Below are 24,590 nucleotides of genomic sequence, written 5' to 3'. Positions count from 1 at the left end.
ATCATAATTTATCCACCATATGCCATTGAATTTTTATTCATCTAATAATCATTTGAGTCAAATTTATAAATATAATATTAATGTAAAAAAGTATTGATTCCAAAACTAGCTATATGCTAATAAAATGCACTCAAAACATTAAATTCCTCCAACTCCATTTTGTTTAGAAAAAACATATATCAAGACGTCTTCTTTTGTTTGATAGAATAAATTGGGTTGAGAAATATCAACACAAAACGTATGCATTCTATTCAAATTCTTAAGAAATTATAAACTGGATAGACAGAAAATTACGGAAGTGTACCAGAATCCATAGTATGCAGTCGATTTGGGCAAGATCTTCAATTTGCAGATCTTTCTTAGTATCCAGAGAGTTTTGTCGATGATGAAACAAAACAAAAGTGTCATCTGCAAACTGGGACCATAACCCTTATTTATAGAAGCCTAAGTTGCTTATTTCTAATTTGGCCCCTCAACAAATTAGAAATTGGACATGGTATCCACATTAATTTATTCATAACAATTAAATCCTTAAGTCATATTACTTAATCATAATTTGATCACATTAAATTATGACTTATTTAATTTGATGGCATTAAACATTTATAATTACAATTATGGTCCCAAAATTCTAACAATCTCCCACTGGACCATATGTGTAAACTTATAAATGTTAACCTTAATTAGCTCATAACTTTTGTCATCATAGCTGTAGGGTTTCCTTAACAATCTCGTGCATTAATTATATAGACATAGGATCAATGTAGTCTTCGTTGTATCTTTCACAACTAAACCATCAATGGTCACGTTCATCAATATAATCAAATGACATAGATCAATTATGAATATGTGGCATGAAAATTACATACAAGGTGATCTATTCATGTCAATTTTTAACTGGTCCTCCTTATAACCAAAGTGAGATCAAAACTTTAACTTAAGTTATACAAAGTGTAATGAAGTAAACATTGAACTTTATATTTGATCAGATAATCTCCAAATACATATGTTTCTTTAACATAACCAAACATATATATAGTATAAACTCCCACTAGATCTAGATTTCACCAAACTGAATAATACCCATATGAGTGGTATGCTCATAAAAGACATTGGGTGGTAAACCCTTTGTAAAAGGATTTGCTATCATGGAGTTTGTGCCTATGTGTTCTATCGAAATCTGTCCACTTTGTACTCTTTCTTTCACAACAAGGAACTTGATATCGATGTGCTTCGATTTTGTTGAGCTCCTATTATTGTTAGAATATAATACAGCTGATCGATTGTCACAAAATAACTTCAGTGGTCTTTCAACCTTTCCCAAAATACGCAGCCCAGTGACAAAATTTTTCAGCCATATTCCATGATTAGATGCATCATAACATGCTATAAACTCTACTGCCATGGTGGAAGAAGTTGTCAATGCCTGTTTGGCACTTCTCCAAGAGATGGCTCCACCAGTCAACAGAAAAATATAGCCTGAAGTGGATCTCATGCTATCTTGGCATCCCGCAAAATCAGAGTCAAAATATCTCATGATCTCAAGAGTATCTGACCTCTTATATGTGAGCATGTAATCACTAGTTCTCCTTAAATATCTCATTACCCTCTTTGCTGCTTTCCAATGATCCATTCCTGGGTTGCTTAAATATCTGCCCAACACTCCAACAATGTACGCAATATCCGGACGCGTACAAACTTGAGCATACATAAGACTTCCTACAGCCGAAGCATAGGGAATCTTTTGCATTTCTTGAGTCTCGAGGCTTCCTTTAGGGCATTGTTTAAGACTAAACTTGTCTCCTTTAGCGACTAGGGTATTACCTGGTTTGCAATCTTGCATGCCAAATCTTTTAAGCACCTTATCGATATAGTTCTTTTGCGATAATCCAAGAATACCTCAAGAACGATCTCGATGTATTTGGATTCCTAATACAAAAGATGTGTTACCAAGATCTTTCATTTCAAAATATCTAGATAGAAATCTCTTGTTATCGTTTGTGGCAAGCAAAATGTCATCAACATATAGAACCAGGAAGATATGCTTACTCCCACTGAACTTATGATATACACAATCATCTACCACATTTACCTCAAAACCAAATGAGATGATTATTTGATGAAATTTGTGGTACCATTGACGAGATGATTGTTTTAACCCATAGATGGACTTCTTAAGTTTGCAAACCATACTCTTTGGATCTCCTAATACAAAGTATTCTGGTTACACCATATAGATTGTTTCCTCAATGTCTCCATTGAGAAAGGTTGTCTTGACATCCATCTGATGGAGTTCTATATCGAAGTGTGCAACAAGTGTCATGATTGTCCTTAAAGAGTCCTTCGTTGAAACTGGAGAAAAGGTCTCTTTAAAGTCAATCTCATATTTCTGAGTATAGCCTTTAGCTACAAGACGTGCTTTATACCTTTCCACATTACCATTTGAATCCCGTTTGGTTTTAAAAATCCACTTACAACCAATGGATTTCACACCTTCAGGTAATAGGACAAGTTCCCAAACTTTATTGTCTTGCATTGACTTATACTCCTCATTCATTGCCTCAATCCACTTTTGAGAATTTGAATCTTGCATGGCTTGACGAAAGTTGATAGGATCATCCTCCGTCATACCATCATTTTCTTCATGTTCTTGAAGTAGTACTATGTAATCATCCGAAATAGCACTCCTCCTTTCTCTAGTGGATCTTCGTAAAGGCACTGGTTCTACACACACTATCATCCTCCGTCATACCATCATTTTCTTCATGTTCTTGAAGTAGTACTATGTAATCATCCGAAATAGCACTCCTCCTTTCTCTAGTGGATCTTCGTAAAGGCACTGGTTCTACACACACTGGTTCTTGAGGTTGTTGAGTTTGTTCTTCTGAGAGTTGATTAACAATGTCTTGTTGGTCTTATATTGCATCCTGATCACTGACAAGAATAAAATCCTGATCATTATTAGAAGCAATCATAGAAATATAAATCATTTCCTCTTGAAGAGTAGTGGGAATACATTCCTCCTCAAAGACAAGGTCAGTTACTTTATTCTTCCCCCCAAACTCAATATCCTCAAAGAACGTTGCAGTTCCCGTCTCAAAGATGGTCTTTACTTTGGGATCATTAAACTTATAGCCCTGTGATCGCTCAGAATATCCAATAAAGTAGCTACTTACTGTTCTGGAGTCCAGTTTCTTTTCATGTGGCCTATACGGTCTAGCCTCAGCTGGACATCCCCAAATATGAAAATGTTTGAGACTTGGCTTTCGCTTTGTCCAAAGCTCAAAAGGTGTTTTAGTAGATGCTTTAGTGGGTACTCGATTTAGAATGTAAGCTGCTGTCTTTAATGCTTCTCCCCAGAGTGGCATTGGTAAGGTTGAATGACTAATCATACTCCTTACCATTTCCTTAAGAGTTCTATTACATCGTTCAGCTACACCATTCATACTTGGTGAGCATGTCATGGTGTACTGTGGGACTATTCCACACTCCTCTAGGTATTGAGCAAAAGGTCCTGGACGTTGCTCACCTGAACCGTCATATCTACCGTAGTATTCACCACCACGATCAGATCTGACTTTCTTAATTCTTTTGTTTAGTTGGTTCTCAACTTCAACCTTAAATGATTTGAAAACGTCCAATGTTTGAGCCTTCTCATAAATAAGAAATAGGTATGCATATCGAGAATAATCATCAATGAATGATACAAAATATTGTTGACCATTCCAAGAAGGTGTTGGAAATGGTCCACAAACATCTGTATGTATCAATTCCAATACTTCTGTAGCTCTATATGCACCCTCTTTCTTTCTTTTGGTCTGTTTGCCCTTAATGCATTCAATACAAACATTTAGGTCTGAAAAATCAATGAAATGTAAAATTTCATCTGATATAAGTCGTTCAACTCTATTTCTAGAGATGTGTACTAAACGTTTGTGCCATAAGGCACCTGAATTTTCATTATTAAATTTACGCTTAGTACCACGTGATTCCATATTCAGGGTTTCAATATAAGAAGCATTTATGTCAAGCATATATAGATTGTCATAAATCATAAGTGAACCAGTTCCAACAACAGTAGAATTAATAGATAAACTGAACTGACCATTTCCAAATGAACAACAGTAACCTAATTTGTCCAAATGAGAAACAGAAACCAAATTCCGTCTAAATGATGGTACAACAAAAGTATCTATTAAGTCTAAATAGTAACCAGTGCTTAACAACAATCTAAAATGCCCTATTGCTTCCACCTCAACCGACTTGCCATCACCCACATAAATGCATCTTTCAGCATCAGTTGGCTTTCGGTAGCTCAGGCAACCCTGCATTGAAACACTGATGTTAGTAGTAGCACCAGAGTCTAACCACCAAGTGTTTCTAGGTACTGAAGCTAAATTTACTTCAGAACAGACCAAAGTAAAAAATGTACCCTTTTTCACACGCCATGCATGGTACTTAGGACATTCTTTCTTGACATGATTAGGCTTGTTACAGAAGAAATAACCTTTCTTGTCAGTATCCTGCTTTCGTTTATTCACATAAGGACCTTTAGTAGCCTCAAATTTTTTTTTTGTTGCCCTTATCTTTAGGGGTGCTTGCCAAATAGGCACTTTCAACCTTGATTTGCTTCAACCTTTCTTCCTCTTGAACACAGTATGAAATGAGCTCATTAAGAGTCCATTTCTCCCTTTGACAGTTATAATTGATTTGGAACTGACTGAACTGGTTCGGAAGAGAAATAAGCACTAAATGCACAAGCATGTCATCCGACAATTCAAGATTAAGTGCCTTCAACTTCGATGCAATGTGGGGCATTTCCATGATATATTCCCGAACATTTCCCTTGCCTTTATACTTCATGGAAATCAAGCTCTTCAGAAGTGTGCTTGTTTCCGCCTTATCACTTTTGGCAAAGCGTTTTTCAATCTCATCGAGATATTCCTTAGCTTTGGTGGCACTATTTGACACCGCGCCCCTAAAAGCCTCAGGTATGCCGCGCTTGATGATCATAAGACTCATGCGGTTAGAGCGATCCCACTTCTCATATTTAGCTCTCTGTTAAGAGGAACTAGTATCTGTAGGAGCAGTGGGTTGCTCTGTCCTAAGTGTAAGGTCTAGATCCATGCAGCTAAGAACAATTAAAATGTTCTCCTTCCAATCCTTAAAATTTGTACCATTAAAGATCGACACTGAACTTAAGTTAGCAGAAATAGTAGCAACATTTGCTGAAAAGAGAACACAAGAATTATAATATAAATAACATGCTCATTTTGAATCAATTAAAAACAAATGGTAAATCTCATCTAAAGATACCTAGTGCAACAACAATATCAAGTCTTTGGACAGTAATATTATTTGCAAGTGGTACTCTTTCTGTAATAATCAAACACTAACAATAATGCATGACAAATAATAAACCTATCTTTGGATCGATTTATTATATGCATGAAACATAACAGATAAAACCTTATAATTGTTACGTGTTTATTATCATAAGTAAATGTATAATTTGTAAGTACAAATCTTCCTTTGGGTCGATTAATACTCACATAAATATATACATTTACACTTTATTTAATATCTCAATAATATTTTAATTAAAATTAAATTCAAATAATAGAGGTCACTTTGGCGACATATAATTTAAATTTAATTAAAATTAAAATAATAGATATTAATCGAACCCATATAATCCATTTAAGAAATTTAAATCAATATTATAAAATAATTTAATTAAATTATTTTATCCAAATAATTTAAATTTAATGGATTATTTTAAAGGGGATAAAATAATGAAGGTCACTTATACCCATATAATCATCCTGTTTTTTTTTAATGTCATATAAAATATGAAATGACACCTGACAACTAAACGTGGCCATCCTTTTCCCATCGTGGCCACTGTTCTCCTAAACGTGGCATCATTTTCTGAAATTTAATCACGTAAATGTTGAAAAACTGTAACTGTTTATCTTCCCAAAATCGACGTTTCGTCGCGTGAACCACAACCGCATGAACCGTTGCATGCATGCAACTGATTAATCATGCCTCCACGCCGCATGACCCACCACAACCGTGGTTGTCGACCACGACAATCAACCGACGGCATACCAGGACCGTTGCCGACCTTTCCAATGTCGGAACGCCGGTCATCTTTTGCCTGCGTGGTTGCTGGCTTCTGTTTGTGCAGAAACAGTGAGAGGTGGCCACAGTCAACTCAACAGCCACAGACGTATCTCCGGCCAACTGTAACACTTTATCCTACCCGAAAAACAACCTCCAACATGAAGTTGTCGCTGGTAGCCTACTGTTGGTCACTGACACTCACTCGCGATGAGTAGAAAACTCAAGAAGCAGAGTTCAGCGTGTTGCCAACCATCCTGGATGTCGTCGCTGGTCCAGGAACATGATCACAAACAACCTCCCACGATACTTTCCCAGAATCCAATGGAAGTTGCGATGCAGAAATAAAATCGCAAGATGATATATCCAGAACCAAAATCGAGATTACACAAAGATAAAACTTTGTAATCAAAAAATTATTTCCCTAAGAATTTAGAATAGATAGCTCTGATACCAATTGATAAAATAAATTGGGTTGAGAAATATCAACACAAAACTTATGCATTCTATTCAAATTCTTAAGAAATTATAAACTGGATAGACAGAAAATTACGGAAGCGTACCAGAATCCATATATAGTATGCAGTCGATTTGGGCAAGATCTTCAATTTGCAGATCTTCCTTAGTATCCAGAGAGTTTTGTCGATGAGGAAACAAAACAAAAGCGTCATCTGCAAACTGGGACCATAACCCTTATTTATAGAAGCCTAAGTTGCTTATTTCTAATTTGGCCCCTCAACAAATTAGAAATTGCACATGGTATCCACATTAATTTATTCATAACAATTAAACCCTTAAGTCATATTACTTAATCATAATTTGATCACATTAAATTATGACTTATTTAATTTAATGACATTAAATATTTATAATTATAATTATGGTCCCAAAATTCTAACATTGTTGACCCTGCTTACAGTTCTTCCAATTCCATTTTGTTTTCGAACAAACTTGCTGCATTGCATGTTTTGTTAAAGAAAATAAAACTAATTAATCTAACAATAAAATGTGCATGCAAATGGAAGATTATGCACAATTTTTTATTTGTTTGATTATAATTAATGGCTAAGTTCATACTCGGGTAATTAATGGCTAAGTTCATACTAGGGAATCAATTTAACAATTTTGAATCAGTTTGAATCATGTCAAATGAGACAAACAAATAATTGCCCATACAGTTTGAACAATTTTGAGTCAACTCAAGTTGTGTGATTTGAATTATGTAATAAAAATGAAAACAATACCAATATGTTTCAAGAGGCAGAATGACATCAATTATAGAGAAGTATTGTTGGTGAAAAAGAAAAATTATTTAGAATAAGATATTCATGATTAAACTAATGAAGATTCTTTCAATAATACTACCATAATCATGCATAATCTAAAAAATAACCTAATAGTTAGATGAAAGTCCTTCAAGGACAATACAAAGAAAAATATGCATGTGAGGGAAAATAGATAAAATATAGAAAAAAATATTTTAATAGAGACTGGAGACTAAGGAAGAGTTAGGTCAAACTATCGCAGCAACTTGGATTGTGATTTACTGAAAAGAAAAAAAACTTACTGCCCTTGCGATGAAATAAAATGGAAACTCATGGCCTTGATAGTGAAAAAAGCAATATGGGGACCCAAATACACCACAAATGTGTGCAAACCTAATCCTATCAAAACACAATGTTATTCAGAATCTATGAAATGGGTACATATTTCAAACAAGAAATCATCAAACAAGAACTAATGAATCAAATAAGAAATTTAAATTAGTTCAAATAAGATATGCTCTAACAGAACAAAAAAAACTTAAGAAAAAAATAGATCCTCTAAAAAAGTATCTGCATGAGGTGGAGGTTGAAGCAAATTTGGATCATTGGAATTCCTAAATCCTAAGGAGCCTGCCAGTAGCAAATTACATAGATATAGCTTTCCTCAACGTGATCTACATGGAAAGGAAGCCAAAAGAAGCTATAGTGAACCGATATGATTATTATGTTTCTTATAAAAAAGTTCTTTGCAAATTTTTTTTTTCTGACCAAGTTATTGAACAGGCTTGGAACTGAGATTAGAGGAGCCTCAAACTCAATACCTATCGGTTTAACATTATGATAGATTGTTAAATTTTAAAATGCATGTATATTAAATTTAACACTCATAAATAAAGAACTCTACCTCAAAGTGAAATTCAGGCAATAATAAGAAGAGTCGTGCCACAAAGAATAACCTCCTTTGCAAGCTCACGCCTATCAGATTGACATCAAGAGAGGCAATATAGGTGTTTTTAACTTCCACAAAATAATAGGTGTTTTTAAAGAACTTCCACAGCAATATAGGTGTTTTTAAAGAACTTCCACAGCAATATAGGTGTTTTGGGCATCAAGAAAATATTTTTAACCTTTCAATAAAAAAGAGAATATTTTTCATAAATGACTATCGATCAAATCCACAGAATAAGAGGGGGAAAAAAGGAAGTAATACAAACATTAAAAAACAAATCTAATAACAAGCGAAATGGTTTTCAACTGTCCATGATATTTCAGTTGTAAAGATAAGTAGATAGATAAGATAAATTTGAGCTTCAACAAATTGTAGAAATATTATGTGATCGGTGCATGATTGTGGGGTCAGTAAGATGATGTGGTTAGGAGTCAAAACCCCAAGACGGGATTTGTTGAAATATTATGTGATCGGTGCATGATTGTGGGGTCAGTAAGATGATGTGGTTAGGAGTCAAGACCCCAAGACGGTCAGGAGTCAAGCTTCCGTGGAGATCAAAAGTCAAGCTTATGTGGAGGTCAGAAGTCTAGCCCCCGTGGAGATCAGAAGTCAAGCTTACGGTGAGGTCAGAAGTCTAGCCCCCATGAAAGTCAGAAGTCAAGCTTGCGTGGTCATAGTCAAAGTCTCAGCTGACAGGGCAGTCAAAGGAGAGGATTGCAAGTTGGACAAGATCCAGCCTTGATAGCAATCAAGAATTGGGCTCACAGGCCAGGTATAGCGAAGAACTGGGCTCACAGGCCAGGTATAGCGGAGAACGGGGCTCACAGGCCAGGTACAGCTAAGGACTGAGCCCACAGGCCATGTAAAGGCAAGGAAAGGAAGGCCTCTGACGCAGAACAGACCTGGCGTGCAGGTCGGAACGTACAAGCCATGGATAACAACAGAGAGAAGCAGGTCGAAATACAGACCTGGCGTGCAGGTCGGGACGTACAAGCCATGGATGACAGTAGATAGAAGCAAGTCGAAATACAGACCTGGTGTGCAGGTCGGGACGTACAAGCCATGGATAACAGCAGACAGAAGTAGATCGAAATACAGACCTAGTGTGCAGGTCCGGACGTACAAGCCATGGATGACAGCAGACAGAAGCAGGTCGAAATACAGACCTGGCGTGCAAGTCGGGGCGTACAAGACATGGATGACAGCAGACAAAAGCATGTCGAAATACAGACCTAGCGTGCAGGTCGGGACGTACAAGCCATGGATGACAGTGGACAGAAGCAGGTCGAAATACAGACCTAGCGTGCAGGTCGGGACGTACAAGGCATGGATGACAGCAAACAGAAGCAGGTCGAAATACAGACCTGGCGTGCAGGTCGGGACGTACAAGCCATGGATAACAGCAGACAGAAGCAGGTCGAAATACAGACCTGGCGTGCAGGTCAGAACGTATAGGCCATGGATAACAGCGGACAGAAGCAGGTCGAAATACAGACCTAGCGTGCAGGTCGAGACGTACAAGCCATGGATGACAGTAGACAGAAGCAGGTCGAAATACAGACCTGGCGTGCAGGTCGGGACGTACAAGCCATGGATGACAGCAGACAGAAGCAGGTCGAAATACAGACCTGACGTGCAAGTCGGGACGTACAAGCCATGGATAACAGCAGATAGAAGCAGGTCGAAATACAGACCTGGTGTGCATGTCAGAACGTACAGGCCATGGATAATAGCGGACAGAAGCAAGTCGGGATACAGACCTGGCGCACAGGTCGAAATTTAAGATTAGTGGAAGCAGACCGATACACACAGGTCAGGATTTATAGCCTTAGGGCTCAGAGTACGTGAATAACACACATGTCGAGATGTGCTAGCCAAGGATACAGGTCAGGATGTCTATCCTTATGGTCCGAGATAAGCAAAGTTGGAGGCATGCATACAGGTCGGGACAAATGAAGTCGGACGTAGCTTGGAAGTAGGGATGAACAGAACCGAACTAAGGTATACAAGGCGCTACACGTAATGCCAATAAGAGACAAGACCGGTCAGGGTTGGCAAGGGTTGGCAATAGGAGATGCATAGGACAAGGTTCAAAGCACAGGTCTGGGGGCGATGTCAGATCGGGGTTAGTAAGATATCAGAACGAGGTTAGCTAGTGTAAAGGTCCAGTGTAGCAATCACGAGCGGAGGATGTCATGCACTACATGACAAGCAAGAAAGGGAATCGTAACTGCCTGTCAGAGAATAATCAGTGTGTCAGGGAATATGCTAACAGTCGGGGCTCATTACCCCTTTGGTTCTGTCGTCGGCCTATAAGGAGGTGTCGCGTGTCATTCATTGCCAGACAAAGCCTGACAGCCGACATTCCCTGACATCTGACAGACCCTAGAAACAGTCGTTGCAGTATAAAAAGGGATGCTTTGTCCCTTATGCAAGTACGCTCACTCGTCATTTCTTACTCGTCTTTACTTTTCGTCCTTTCTCTGTGCTTCTGAGGAAAAAGTACCTGACTTGAGCGTCGGAGGGCCTGAGCCGGAGACTTTTTCCCTGGTTTCTGGTCTCTAACGACTCGTGGGCTCGTCTGAGTGCGCGCAGAGCCCTATCGTCATCATCCCGGTCATCATCCTTCGTCATCCGCCCGTGTGAACCCTTTCGGAGGGTGCCAGGTAGATCGGATGTCGCAATGACTTTCCGTCAACCTCCAGTACATCGAGGCTCGCCTTTATCCGACTCAGCTTCCGGACGGGATCATTATGACTATCAATACACATAGAAAACATTAGTGATTAACTTAGATAACTTAAAGTTTCTTCATGAAATTGTCATAAGCAAATATAGAGGTGAGAAAAAAACTTCTTTGAAAGGAATGATAGACAATTTAGCATTTCATGTAATAGACTATGTCAAACGAGGCGACGAGGAGGTCGCTGTCTCAGGAATGATAACATAAACTCAATAAATTTGAGCTTTGCATGCGGCTACAAATGAGGGGGTCGCTATCTCACCAGGTGACTAGCGTCCGCTTGGCGTGCGACTGCAAATGAGGGGGTCGTTGCCTTGCCAAGCAACAAACGACCACTTCGCTTGTTGCTACACGCAAAGGCGTCGCTACCTCACAAGGCAGTCGGCAAGCAGTCAGTTCGCAAGGCGGCCGACAAGTGGTCAGTTCGCCAGGTAGCTAACAAATAATTAGTTGGCCAGGCAGTCGATAGTCTTAATCTGTCTTCCCTTGCAAATTCTATTTTAATGAGAAATAAGAAATAAGAAATTTAGGATTACTTTGAGCTCCTCCTTACTATATGTTTGGGAGGAGGTGAGGGAAAGGGAAGGAAGAGGAAATAAGGGGAAGAGAAATTTTAAACCTCGTTTGGGAAGGAGTGAGGAAAGGAAAGGAAAGATAAGGAAGAGTAAATTTTAACCTTTATTATCCATGAAAAAAAAGATTTTCTTACGAAGAGAGAAGGAAGGGAGGCGCACGGTGGAGCCGGTACTACGGGAAGCTGAAAGCTAGGGTAAAAAAATTAAATAGGCTGAATTAAATTTATTTATTAATTTATAAATATAATGATATTTATAAAATTTGTCACAATAGAGAGTTTAATACGATACTTTATTTTTAGAGGTAATTCATTTTAATAAGTGGCGTTAAAAACATCTATAATGATATTTTAAATTAACTGTCATGCAGAAAGTATTATAATTGACATTATTTCTAATAGTGTGGTCATTCCCTTCATCCTTGACCTTGTTTCTAATAGTGGGGTCATTCCCTTCATCTGACAACAATAGTATCCTAATGGTTATGGATTATGTCTCAAAATGGGTGGAAGCCACAACATCTCTAACCTAGCTATGATTCCGAGATAGTTATCAAGCTATTCAAAAAGATAATTTTCCCTAGGTTTGGATTCCCCAAGGCAACTATTAGCAATGAAGAGTCTCACTTCATTGAAAGGTAGTTCATGAGTCTACGCAAGAAGTATGGAGTGAGCCATAAGAGTGCAATGTCATATAACCCATAGACTAGTGTGCAAGTGGAGGTATCAAACAAAGAAATCAAGAAAAGGCCGTGTCCATATCCAAAAAAGATTGGTCTTTAAAATTATACAATGCTCTATGGGCGTACCAGACAACCTATAAAACTCCCATTAGTATGACTCCGTTGCAATTATTTTATGGAAAACTTTGTCATCTTCCAATAAAGTTAGAGCATAAGGCTTATTAGGCAATCCAATGACTAAACTTCGATATGAAAAATGTAGGAGAAAAGAGGAAACTTTAGTTGAATGAATTTGATGAGTTAAGGATGAATGCTTATAAGCATACGAAGTCATACAAGAAAGAACCAAACGGTGGCATGACAAATACATTGTGCAAAGGGAATTCAATGAGGGAGATCTCATTTAGCTCTTCAATTCAAGGCTATGACTCTTTCCCAAAAAATTGAAGTCGAGATGGTCGAGACCTTTTAGAATCCAAAAGGTATATTTATATGGAGCATTGGACATATAGAGCAAGGAATCATGATCTTTCAAAGTAAATGGGCAGAGACTAAAGAGATATTTCTTTGACATGTCTATTGAAAGAGAGGAAGAGCAAAACTTTCTCGAGTCAGGAACTTCAAGTTAAGATGGACACGGGTTGAACTAATGACTTAAAACAAGCGTTTCTTGGGAGACAACATAAATTCTTTTCATTCTAACTTTTATTTTGTCTTCTTGTTTCTCATTTTAGTTTTTTATTTTTGACATATTTCAAAGACAAGAGTACTCATGAGCTAACCGTGGCAGTCACCATTGGCGTGGAAAGAGAATCAGTGAAGAACATGGGTAGGTTGTGTCAACGAACAAGGATAGGTCGTGTCAAAGGATACAGGCAAGTCGTGTCAATGGACACAGCCGTGCTTACATGCTCAATGAAGAACACATCCTAGCCATTCCACCAAGCATAGTTGTGCCAACACCTTCAGAGGTGAATACAACATGGCCATATTTCACAACATGCCCGTGCTAGAGCACATACGTGTCGAATGAGTTCATAAAAAAGGACACGGTTTAGTCGTGCCCCTAAGCACGACCGTGCCCTATGATGAGAAAGAGATAACGTCTTTACAAGCCCTAACATGGCCTAGTCATGCCATCAGGCATGACTGTGCCATAAGACTACTACTTTTTTCAGTTGTGTTTGAAATAAAATTGACAAAATATACAACTGACACGAGTATTTAAGTAATCTCCCTCGGTTACTTAATTTTCCTCCTCCTCCTCCTCTGTATTAAATGTTTGTTTTCATTGGGACAATGAATATTCAAATATGGAATATGTTTGTTAGTTAGGATAGTTTTTCTATAGTTTAGTTTAGTGTTGTTATGTTTCTTTTGCATCATTATTTTTTTTCTTTTGCAGCATGAATTTTTTTCTACTATGTTGCATTATCGTAACATGCTTACATGTCATCATGCATTATTTGTTTGTTTCTTTTTGTATGATTCTAGTGTGATATACTTTATATCCATGTGATAGTATGCTAGTATGTTTAATGATCTATTTTCTTCTATCAATAGTAGCATGACTTAGGCAGTGTTTTTGTTGTAAAAGTTTTGGTGTTGGCCTAGTTGTTTATGATCTCTTATTACTTTATGCTTGATTTTGATAGTTGATGTATCTGAGAATAGTTATGATTAATAAAATCAGGCTAGTGCTCTTGTTTCCTAGATGATCCCTCACTATATTTTGGTTACTGAAAAATCTCATATCATGGTACTTATTTTGAAAAATCAAAATCCTAAAAATCAGAAAGAAAAGAATCTGTGTGAGAGAGAGAGAAAGAGAGAGAGAGAGCTTCCTGAGCATTGCACTTTGTGAAAAAAAGAAAAAAAAATAGTTGTCATGAGTGGAAACCGATATGATACCCCTTTGAGATCGAGTTAGGTTACTATAAAATACATATTTTATTTCTCTTGATACCAATTAGTCCTGTGGAGACGATGCATAATACTTTAGTGGGGATGAACCTTATGTGTTGCCGGCAAGTATGCCTATTGCCAAAAACATTAGGAATACAGTTAAATGATTACTTGCCTAGGATTGAAGATTTGACACTAGAAAAAGATAAGCCACTTTTTGCACCGAGCACAGAGAATTTTTGGTTAGGTCACATTAAAACAATTTGATTATCTTTGCTCATGAGTGAAACTATATGATAGGACTAAATTGATTTGTTAGGTATTATGATGTCACACACATAGATCTAGATTGCAGATTTTACCTGAAGAAAGCAAAAATTCAAATCCAAGGGAATTTGATGTGTGTATTTCATGCTTGGTTTTCAGTATTGTTTTGAATGAGTTTTATTTCATCGCACGAGTATATCTTGCATAAGTATATTTTTTTATTATTATTTTTACTTTTTTATTCAGATATATGCTTCTTGTGCTTTTTAATTGACAAGGCATGAAATTGGAGCCAAATCATAGTCTAAAAGCCTTTAAACGTGAATTCAAAGTAAGGAACATGCTCTGGCTATGTCACATGACACGGGCATGTTCCTCCAATCGAAGTTAGATAAAGAACGTAGCAAAACATAGGGATTACATCACCTAACATGGGTTGGTCGTACCTCCAGGTATGACTGTGCCTTATTTAGCCACGAAGAGGATAAAGTTAGAATTCAGCACGCCTAGGTTGTGTAAGTGCCCATGAGTTGGTTTTGATGTGATCAACCGAGTTAAGTTAGACTCTACATTTTTGATACTTTGTGCCTAAGTGTACAGGGTCTTAGGAACACAAGAAGTCGAGCGGAAGATACAGCCGACGAGAATGATGGCACGGGAAGCAAGTCAAAGGGCTTGGTGTATCCGAGGGACGAGGAGATGTGGAAGAGTACACCAACAGACGAGAAGGATGCACACGACACTTCAGAGGGATGAGAAGCCAGGAGAAAGACTCCTTGAGGAGAAGGTCAGAGTTGGATTTAGGTGAGCTCAACTCTGTATTGCTCGATGTCACCTAAGTGATCGGACAAAGTCAGCATCAAAAGTTGAATTTGTCCAGGTACATAGACCTGGTCCAGGCATCCAGACTAAGTCTAGGCACCTGAAGTAGTACTGGCAGTTAGCAAGAGGTTACAGTGAGGATCAGTAATGGAGTCCACATCAATTGACTCCAAGTGCTCGGACAAGGTCGAGGCACCTTGATGGAGAACCGTTACAGAGTCGATTGAGGTGATCAAGTCCAGGTGCCCGGACTGGGTCCAAGCGCCTAGGAAACAACATGTCAGCAAATGCCTAGTTGCGACTAATGGGCTATAAATAGTGCCTTAGTCTTTGAAGTTGTTAGAATCCCAAGGTTGTTTTGATGTGATCAAACAAGTTAAGTTAGGTCCTGTGGTTTTTGATCCCTGTGTCTAAGTGTGTAGGAGCTTAGGAGCACAGGAAGTCAAGCAGAAGACGCGGCTAGCGAGAAGGACCGCACGAGAGAGAGCCGATGGGCTCAGTGCGTCTGAGGGACAAGGCGCCGCGGAAGAGTATACCGGTGGATGAGAAGAATGTGTGCGACATTCGAGGGACAAGAAGCCGAAGCGGAAGCCTGCTCGAGGAGAAGGCCGAAATTGGGTTCGGGTGAGCCTTATTTCAGTTGGCCGAAATCACCCAAACGAGCGCAATCGGAGCGGAAGACTCGGACCGAGGCGAGCAAAACTAGAGTGATTCCGCCTAGAATCGCTCCGCCCAGACCAACCCGGGCGCTCGGAGCGATTCCGGGCGCCAGAAATTTGATTTGATCGAATCGCGTTTAACTGTGATCTGTTGAGAAGGGGATAAAAATTTATCCCTCTCTAGGCGCCTGGAACCCTTCTAGGTGCCCCGACTAAGGCTATAAATACAGCCTTGATCCAGAAACTTTTGAATTAACAAGCAATTTATAATACAACACTTGTGCACTCTTCTTTCAATTTAGCTTCTCATTTCTGTGCTTTCACTGCTGTAAGAGGCTTCTCCGCCTGAAGGAGATACTTAGTGTGATCCATTCCTTGGATTAACAACCTCCTCAGTTGTAACCAAGTCAAATCCGTGAGCCTCGTCTTTTTAGTTTCTTTCTTTATTTAATTTACGCAAGTGTTCTTTTAAAGTCCAAGAAGGGTTTTGTTTTTATTTGTGCAGAGCTATTCAACCCCCCTCCGATAGTCGGCCCAACGGTCCTAACAGAAGTTAGAAATAACACACTCTATACTTTGTTTACAAACTCGTTCTTTAGTTTCTGAGCTTTGAATTTCCATAAGAGATTACTCCGCCTTCAACAAAGGAGTGTTTAGTGAAGCTTTCATTGTCTTGGACTAGCAACCTCCCTGGTTGCAAACCAAGTAAACTCGATGTCTCTTACTTACTCATTTTATTTTATTCTTTTTATATAATTAATGTGTGTTTGTCGTTAATAAGTTCAAATAGCAAGAGAAAGTATTAATTCTATTTGTACCCCCTCTAGCCGGTCTACGGGAACCAACAATTAGTATTAGAGCAAGGTACACTTTGGAAGGACTAACCGTCAACTGAAGCAACAAGGAGATGGCAGGAGCGAGCATTCATCAACTAAAGTTCGAGGGAGGTTTCACAATATGGAAAAAGAAGATGAAGGTATTTTTTAAAATAGATTTTGATATCTATCAAATATGGTTTGCAGCACCAAGAGATTAGCACGACGATGAAAAAGAAAAACATCTCTGGAGCAAAAAGAAGCAAGTCGATTTTGTAGTCAACGAAAAAGTAGAGTTTCATCTGCTGAATGTACTGCCATTACTAGAAATCAACTGTATCAGAAGTTACAACTCTGCCAAAGAACTCTAGAAGAAGTTCCTAGAGCTTCAAGAAGGAACATCGAAGGTGAAGCTAGCAAGATGAGACATCCTTTGAAGTCAATTAACAAACCTCCGAATGAAAAAGGTGAGACGGTGGCTCAACTACACACAAAGATTAAGGAACTAATCACCAAACTCATCAACCTCGGTGAATCAATAACAAATCGGCACTCAGTTCGTTATGCACTTAATGCTTTTTTGAGAACTCAAGAGTGGACATCAATAGTAGATGTCTAGTACATCTCAAAAGACTTGGAGGTAGTACTTTAGGAGATTTATTTTTAACATTAGAATTACAAGAGTCTCGATGCATAGGATCAAGAAAGGAAAAGGAGTCAAATCATAACTTAACTCTGCAAGCCAAGAAGAATGGATCAGATTCAGATTCCTCACTCGATGAAAATGAAGAAGCGTACCTAGTAAGGAAATTTAAAAGATTTTTTAAATCTAACAATTTTGATAAGTCACATGCTAAGAAGCTTCTACAGAGCAAACGAAAAGTATGATGCTAGAACTGCAATACGAAATTGATCTTAATGCCATGAGGAGAATTGGCTACGAAAGTAGATCGGTATGCTATGAGAAGCAATAGGTTGTCATAGATCTTAATGATCAATCTAAATTCATTGTCACACAATAAGAGAAGAGTTATTTGGGGTTCATAGGATCTCGTGACAGAGTCTCCTTAGAGAAGCAATCCCTAATTTTAACTACTCTGAAAGTAGATGACGAATTAGAATTGATACGTCGGTGTAGTTCCAAAAGTTCACTTTGGATACCATAGGTTAGTCTATTTACATGAACCACTATTAAGGATATAAAACCAAATATAGATTAAACACCATCATTTGGTGAAAACCTACATGCTAGAATTGCCTCCACCCATTGAACTTTCTGTGATCACTCTGCCTTCTCACTTTGATCACTCTGCCTTCTTTTTGTGATATCTCTACCTTCACACTTGATCACTCTGTCTTCTTTCTATGATATCTCTACCTTCTCACTTTGATTACTATGCCTTCTTTTAGTTCTCTCTCTGTCTTCTCACTTTGATCACTCTGCATTCTTTCTGTGATCTCTTTACCTTTTTCACTTTGATCACTCTATCTTCTTACTATGATCTCTTTGTCTTCTTTCTGATTTCTCTCTATCTACTAGATCAAATTCCTTCTCTCGCTTCTAATTTGTCTCTTTTGAACCCCCCCCCCCCCCCCTCCCCAAATTCAACTTCTCCCTCTAACCATTTGTCTTCCCTTAACCTTCTCTACTTTGAGCTCTCTCTCAAAACTCTCTCAACTCTTGTTCTCTTACGCTTTCTTATGACCACACACAACCTTGATTGTTTAGATAACTTACTTTTGAGAACTCATCTTGTAGCGTAAAAAAATAAAATAAAAAACTTGGTTCACTTAAATAAATCAAGAGTTATGGGTTGAGTAATTAATATGTTAATAGATTAATGAACCTAACCCGAATGGCTAGTATATCTGACCCAACTTACTATATAAATGCCCTAAAGATTTCTAAGGATTTTTCATCATCCCTCTTTCCTTCCCCCTTTGAAGTTGGCGGCCACCACCCCCACCCATCTAAAACCTTCCCCTTTGTTGACAAGTTGTTGCCGCCCCTTTCCCCCATAAATTCGAACCCCTAGCCAACTTGGAGGTGGAGGAAGAGTCTTGTCGAGGCGCGTAAGGTCATTTCCCTATGAAAAACCTCAAGGCAAGGATGTCTTTTTTTTGCATTTATTGCACCGTATGGATCATAGTATGTTATTTTGAAGAAGTTGAAAGGTTTCTTTCATTTTGTTTTCTGCACTAGATGGTTAGTAGTGTATGGATTTGATGTTATGAGCCTATTTTCTCAATGTTGTGCTTCCTTTGATTCCTACGATGAAATAAAGAAGTTTTAATGTTCTCTGTTTGCTTTTGCACCAAAATTTCTCCTATTGGATGGCTAAGGGAGATGTTGTTGTTCTGCTGGAAATTTATTGGGAGCTATTCGGGTGAGAGACGAAGGAGGTTACGATTTTTATGTGCTATTCGAGTGAGGGAAGTAAGCTAAGGTTTTGGGCAGATTCGAATGATGATTAGGTCTAATTTAAATGAGGGAAGAGGACTGGAAATCTATGCTATTCGTGTGAGATAAGTAAACTCATATTTTGGATAGATTCGACTGACGATCGGAGCAGAGTTGGATGAGGGCAGAGGGTTGGAAATCTACGATGTTCAAGTGAGGAGCACCGCAGCTGGGGCTTTGCTGGTGTTGTTCGGGTGAGGGAGGAAGGGGGTGAGAGGGGAGTCACGAGGTGAGGTTTGGTGTCTAAGGAAGAGAGGATGGGGGATATGGGATAGGGTCCTTAAAAGATATTTCTATTTTAGTTACTTTCCATGTATACTAGTTATTTTTCTGTTATTATGCAAGTAAACTTTATATACTCTTAGTAATGACTTTCTATGCATGAAAAGTGAAAATGTATTATTTATTAATATAATATGTATGAATTTATGTGATTGATTAGGGAATCTAACTTAAGAAGGGTCTGATAAACCTTCCAAAATAGAGGGGGTCAAGGAATATCCAGCTTAAGAAAGGTCCGGTGAACCTTAGAAAAACAAAGAGGTTAGAGAATCCGGCCTAAGAAGGGTCCGATGAACCTTACCAAAATAGAGAGATTAGGGAATCCGACTTAAGAAGGGTCCGGTGAACTTTACCAAACCAAAAGGATTAGGGAATCTGACTTAAGAAGGGTTCGGTGAACCTTAGCAACCTAATATCAGGGTAAAAGTTTTGCCAAATGATCAGAGGTTGTGGTAAAAGAGACTCCATTCAATGATATAAACTCACCTAAATATTTTGACGTTAAAAGTGTAAGTGCCCCGTGTTAGTTTTGATATGATCAACTAAGTCAAGTTGAATTCTGTGTATTTGATCTTTGTGTCTAAGTGTGCAAGAGTATAGGAACACAAGAAGTTGAGCAGAAGAAATAACGGATGAGAAGGATGGCACGGGAATCAAGTCAACGGGCTTGGTGCATCCGAAGGATGAGAAACTACAGAAGAGTACACCTTAGAAAAACAAAGAGGTTAGAGAATCCGGCCTAAGAAGGGTCCGATGAACCTTACCAAAATAGAGAGATTAGGGAATCCGACTTAAGAAGGGTCCGGTGAACTTTACCAAACCAAAAGGATTAGGGAATCTGACTTAAGAAGGGTTCGGTGAACCTTAGCAACCTAATATCAGGGTAAAAGTTTGGCCAAATGATCAGAGGTTGTGGTAAAAGAGACTCCATTCAATGATATAAACTCACCTAAATATTTTGACGTTAAAAGTGTAAGTGCCCCGTGTTAGTTTTGATATGATCAACTAAGTCAAGTTGAATTCTGTGTATTTGATCTTTGTGTCTAAGTGTGCAAGAGTATAGGAACACAAGAAGTTGAGCAGAAGAAATAACGGATGAGAAGGATGGCACGGGAATCAAGTCAACGGGCTTGGTGCATCCGAAGGATGAGAAACTACAGAAGAGTACACCGGTAGAGCGAAAAGGATGCACGCGGAGCTTCTGAGAGACGAGAAGCCAAAGCAGAAGACTGCTCGAGGAGAAAGCCGGAGTTGGGTTCAAGTGAGCTTAACTCTGGAAGACCGGAGGATCACCCAAGCGATCAGGGACGAAGCCAATGATCGGAGAAGGCATTAAACAATCAGCATATGGCTGACTAATCCGGGTGCCCAGACTAGATAGCCCAGGCACCCGAACCACCAAGGAACCAAACAGGCGCCTCGTTGCAGAGTTGTTGCTATGGATCACCTTCGAGTTCACGTCAGCAACGGTTTGAGCATCCGGACATGAAAACACTCTATCATCTAGCTGTTGCGATGTAATTGTGTGGAGATAGAGTTTACCTAACTGGGGGCGCCCAGAAAGTGTCTAGGCCCCTGGAAATGTCATGTTAGCAAACGGCTAATTTCGACCAGTGAGCTATAAATAATGCCCTGGTCTTCTTCATTGAAATAACACACTTTTTTGTACTTAAATTTCTTACTCTATTTTCAAGTTCTATGCTTTCAATATTTTGTTCGAGGCTTCTCCGCCTCTAACTTGTGTCAAAGAAGGGGTCTACTAGTTGAGCTTCATCTTTGGATTAGCAACCTCCATGGTTGCAAACCAAGTAAATACTTTTTGTCTCGTACTTTCTTTTATACAATTTAGTTTTGTTTACTAAAGTATTTATCTTATCTAAAGTCAAAAATTTCGAGAAAGGTTTAGGCAATTCACCCCCTCATGTTGGCTATACCGGGACCAATAATTGGTATCATAGCAAGGACACTTCAGAAGGACTAACCGCCGACTGAAACACACAAGAAATGATCGGACCAGATATCTATCCACCTAAGTTCAAGGGGGAGTTCACGACATGGCAAAAGAAAATAGAGGTATTTTTTAAAATAGATTTTGATTTATTATTAATGATGAAATATGATTTTGAAGCACTTAAAGATCAGCAAGGAGTTGATAAAGAAGAATACTTGTGGACAAAGAAGGAGTAAGCCGACTTCGCGGTAAACGACAAAGAAGAATTCCATTTATTGAGCATTTTACCACCACAAGAAGTCAACTGAACATAGCCTACAAGTCAGCCAAAGATCTCTAGGAGAAATTCCTAGAGCTACATGAAGGGACCTCAGAGGTGAAACTGATAAGACGAAATCTGCTCCAGAACCAACTCAGCAATCTCTGAATGGAAGAAGGTGAAACAATCACACATCTACACTCAAGGATCAAGGAGTTAATCATTGGACTCACGAATCTCGGAGAAATAGTAACAAACAGAGATTCATTAAGGTACGCTTTAAATGCATTTTTGACATCACCCGAGTGATATCTATAGTTAACTCGTTTTACATCTCTAAGGATCTCGAGGTGAGTACATTAGAAAATTTATTTTCTACTTTTGAACTTCACGAATTGAGATATGTAAGCTTAAGAAACAAAGAAGAAAAGACAGCTCAAAACCTAACACAGAAAGCTAACTAGAAAGGTGAACCAGATTCAGACACATCACTCGACGAAGATGAAGCTGCTTTTATGATAAGAAAGTTTGGTAAATTCCTTAAGTTTAACAAATTTAACAAGTCACAGGCTAAGAAACTTTCACGAAGCAAACGAAAGGTGCGGTGCTATAACTGCCAAGAAAAATGGCACATCAAGGACAACTGCCCAAAATTGAAGGACAAGGACAAGAACAAAAAACCAACTAGGAAGCAAAAGAACCTAAAGGCGACATGGGACGAAACATCATCATTAGAGTCGGAGATTGAAGCCTACGTCGGACTTGCACTGATGGCAAGTCGCCAAGAAGACGACGAACCAAACTCATCCGAAATGAGCATCGAGAGCATCGATGAAGGGGAAGCCACTTCAGCAGAAAGCAGCTATGTAGTGGGAGCGTTGGATAACGAGATCAATAAGATAAGTGAGGTACAATCTCTACCTCCTGATAAATTATACAAATTTGTTAAAATATATTCTAAAAGTTTTTGTCAATTAGATATAGAAAATTAAAAATTAAAAATGGAAAATGTAAAATGTAAAATTAAAAGTAACTTTAGCGAAATCTTATCGATTAGAAGATTTTGACAAATTAAAAATTAAAAGAATAAATAGTGTTATTGAAAAAGAATGATGTATGTTTAAACTAAGTTCTTTTCAAAATTCAAATTTTAGAAATTATGGTAGGCTTAATTAGTATTTTAGATACCATAAGGGTCAAATTGCAAAGGTTTTATAAAAATTTATTTCTAAAAATATCTACTTAATATAGTAGGTAGGAGCCAATATTGGATTCCAAAACCATGTCTAGTTAAATTCCTTTTAAATTTAATGATTTACTTAGAAAAATATTTTTTGTACAAACTTACTCTATTATTTTTTGTTAAAATTTTTTTCAATAACAAGACAGTAAATTCTCTCTTAGAATAAATAATCTCAAAATTTTCTGACCGTTAATTTATTTTCTATGAACTTTTTATCGAAATGTTAATTTTTAATATTAAAATTATCAAAAAGACAAATTTTGAAAATTTAATTTTTATATAGGTATATTTTTTGTTTTATATACTTAGAAAAAAATACAAGATTTTTCGAGCTTAAAATCTATGTTTTAAGAATTTTCCTTTGTAAAAAATAATTAATTTCACTAATATTAATGTTATTTTCTTGTGAAAACTTTATATCAACATTAGATTATGTATATTTAACAGTGACAAAAATTTTCTAATTTTTTCAAAGAATAAAAATAATTTTTTCTAAAACTAATTTTTAAATCATGAAAATTCAAATTTTTGAAAAATAATTCGTACAAATTTTCTAAGTGTTAGTCACTATTTTTATTACCTGTAGAATTTTTTGTTAAATTTTTATCTCTATTTTTATTGCGATCAATGGGGAGAAATAATAGATTAAGTCTACTAGAGGAATACTTTTTTTAAATTTATTAATTGCATTGCACTTAATTTTGCATTTTTTTTACTTTTACTATTTTTGTTTAACCCTATCTTAACTTAGATTGATCACATCAAAAATGGAGAAATTGCAAGTACCCTATGTTAGTTTTGATGTGATCAACCAAGTCAAGTTGGATCATGTGTATTTGATCCTTGTGTCTAAGTGTCCAGAAACTTAGGAACACAAGAAGTCGAGCGGAAGACGTAACGGATAAGAAGAATGATACGGGAATCAAGTCAACGAGCTCAGTACATCATAGAAAAGAGAAGCTATGGAAGAGTACACTGGTGGAGCAAGAAGGACGAGTGCGGTGCTTTCGAGGGACGAGAAGCCAGAGTAGAAGACTGCTCGAGGAAAAGGTTTGTAACGTCCACCCTTCTTACTACTATTATTCTCTAAAGATGACCGTTACCTAACTACTAACTCTACTGAACCGGTGTGATTAAAAACCACATGGAAACCCTACTGAAAAATTTCGGCAGAGTCTCCCTTGTACCGGTGACCATATTCAACAATACATGCAGTATATATACTCAGCCACAAGCGGCTGGAACGCATAACAACAACCACGCAGTATAATAAATCTAACTCAGCAACAATAAAGGAAAACTAATCCACAACCACAACTGAATAGCAAACACAGTATCAAGTGTCCTTATAAACAGTTATCAAATTTCCTTAACACATAAAAAAAAACTTAATTAACTCAAAGAACAAATCATAATTCATCTTATTCGCAAGGATCCCTAGAACTTCCATAGTGCAGACATCACACACCCCTCTTGCATCTCCTTGTCGCCTTCCTTCATATTAGCTTTCCTTTTTCTTTATCTGCAGTAGGAGAAAGTGCAGTCTATAAGCATAAAGCTTAGTGAGCGCTATCTAACTCACAAAA

This window comes from Zingiber officinale, chromosome 1A (assembly GCF_018446385.1).
Source record: "Zingiber officinale cultivar Zhangliang chromosome 1A, Zo_v1.1, whole genome shotgun sequence".
In the NCBI taxonomy this organism is placed as follows: Eukaryota; Viridiplantae; Streptophyta; class Magnoliopsida; order Zingiberales; family Zingiberaceae; genus Zingiber; species Zingiber officinale.
Note: the sequence above shows the minus strand (reverse complement) of the source record.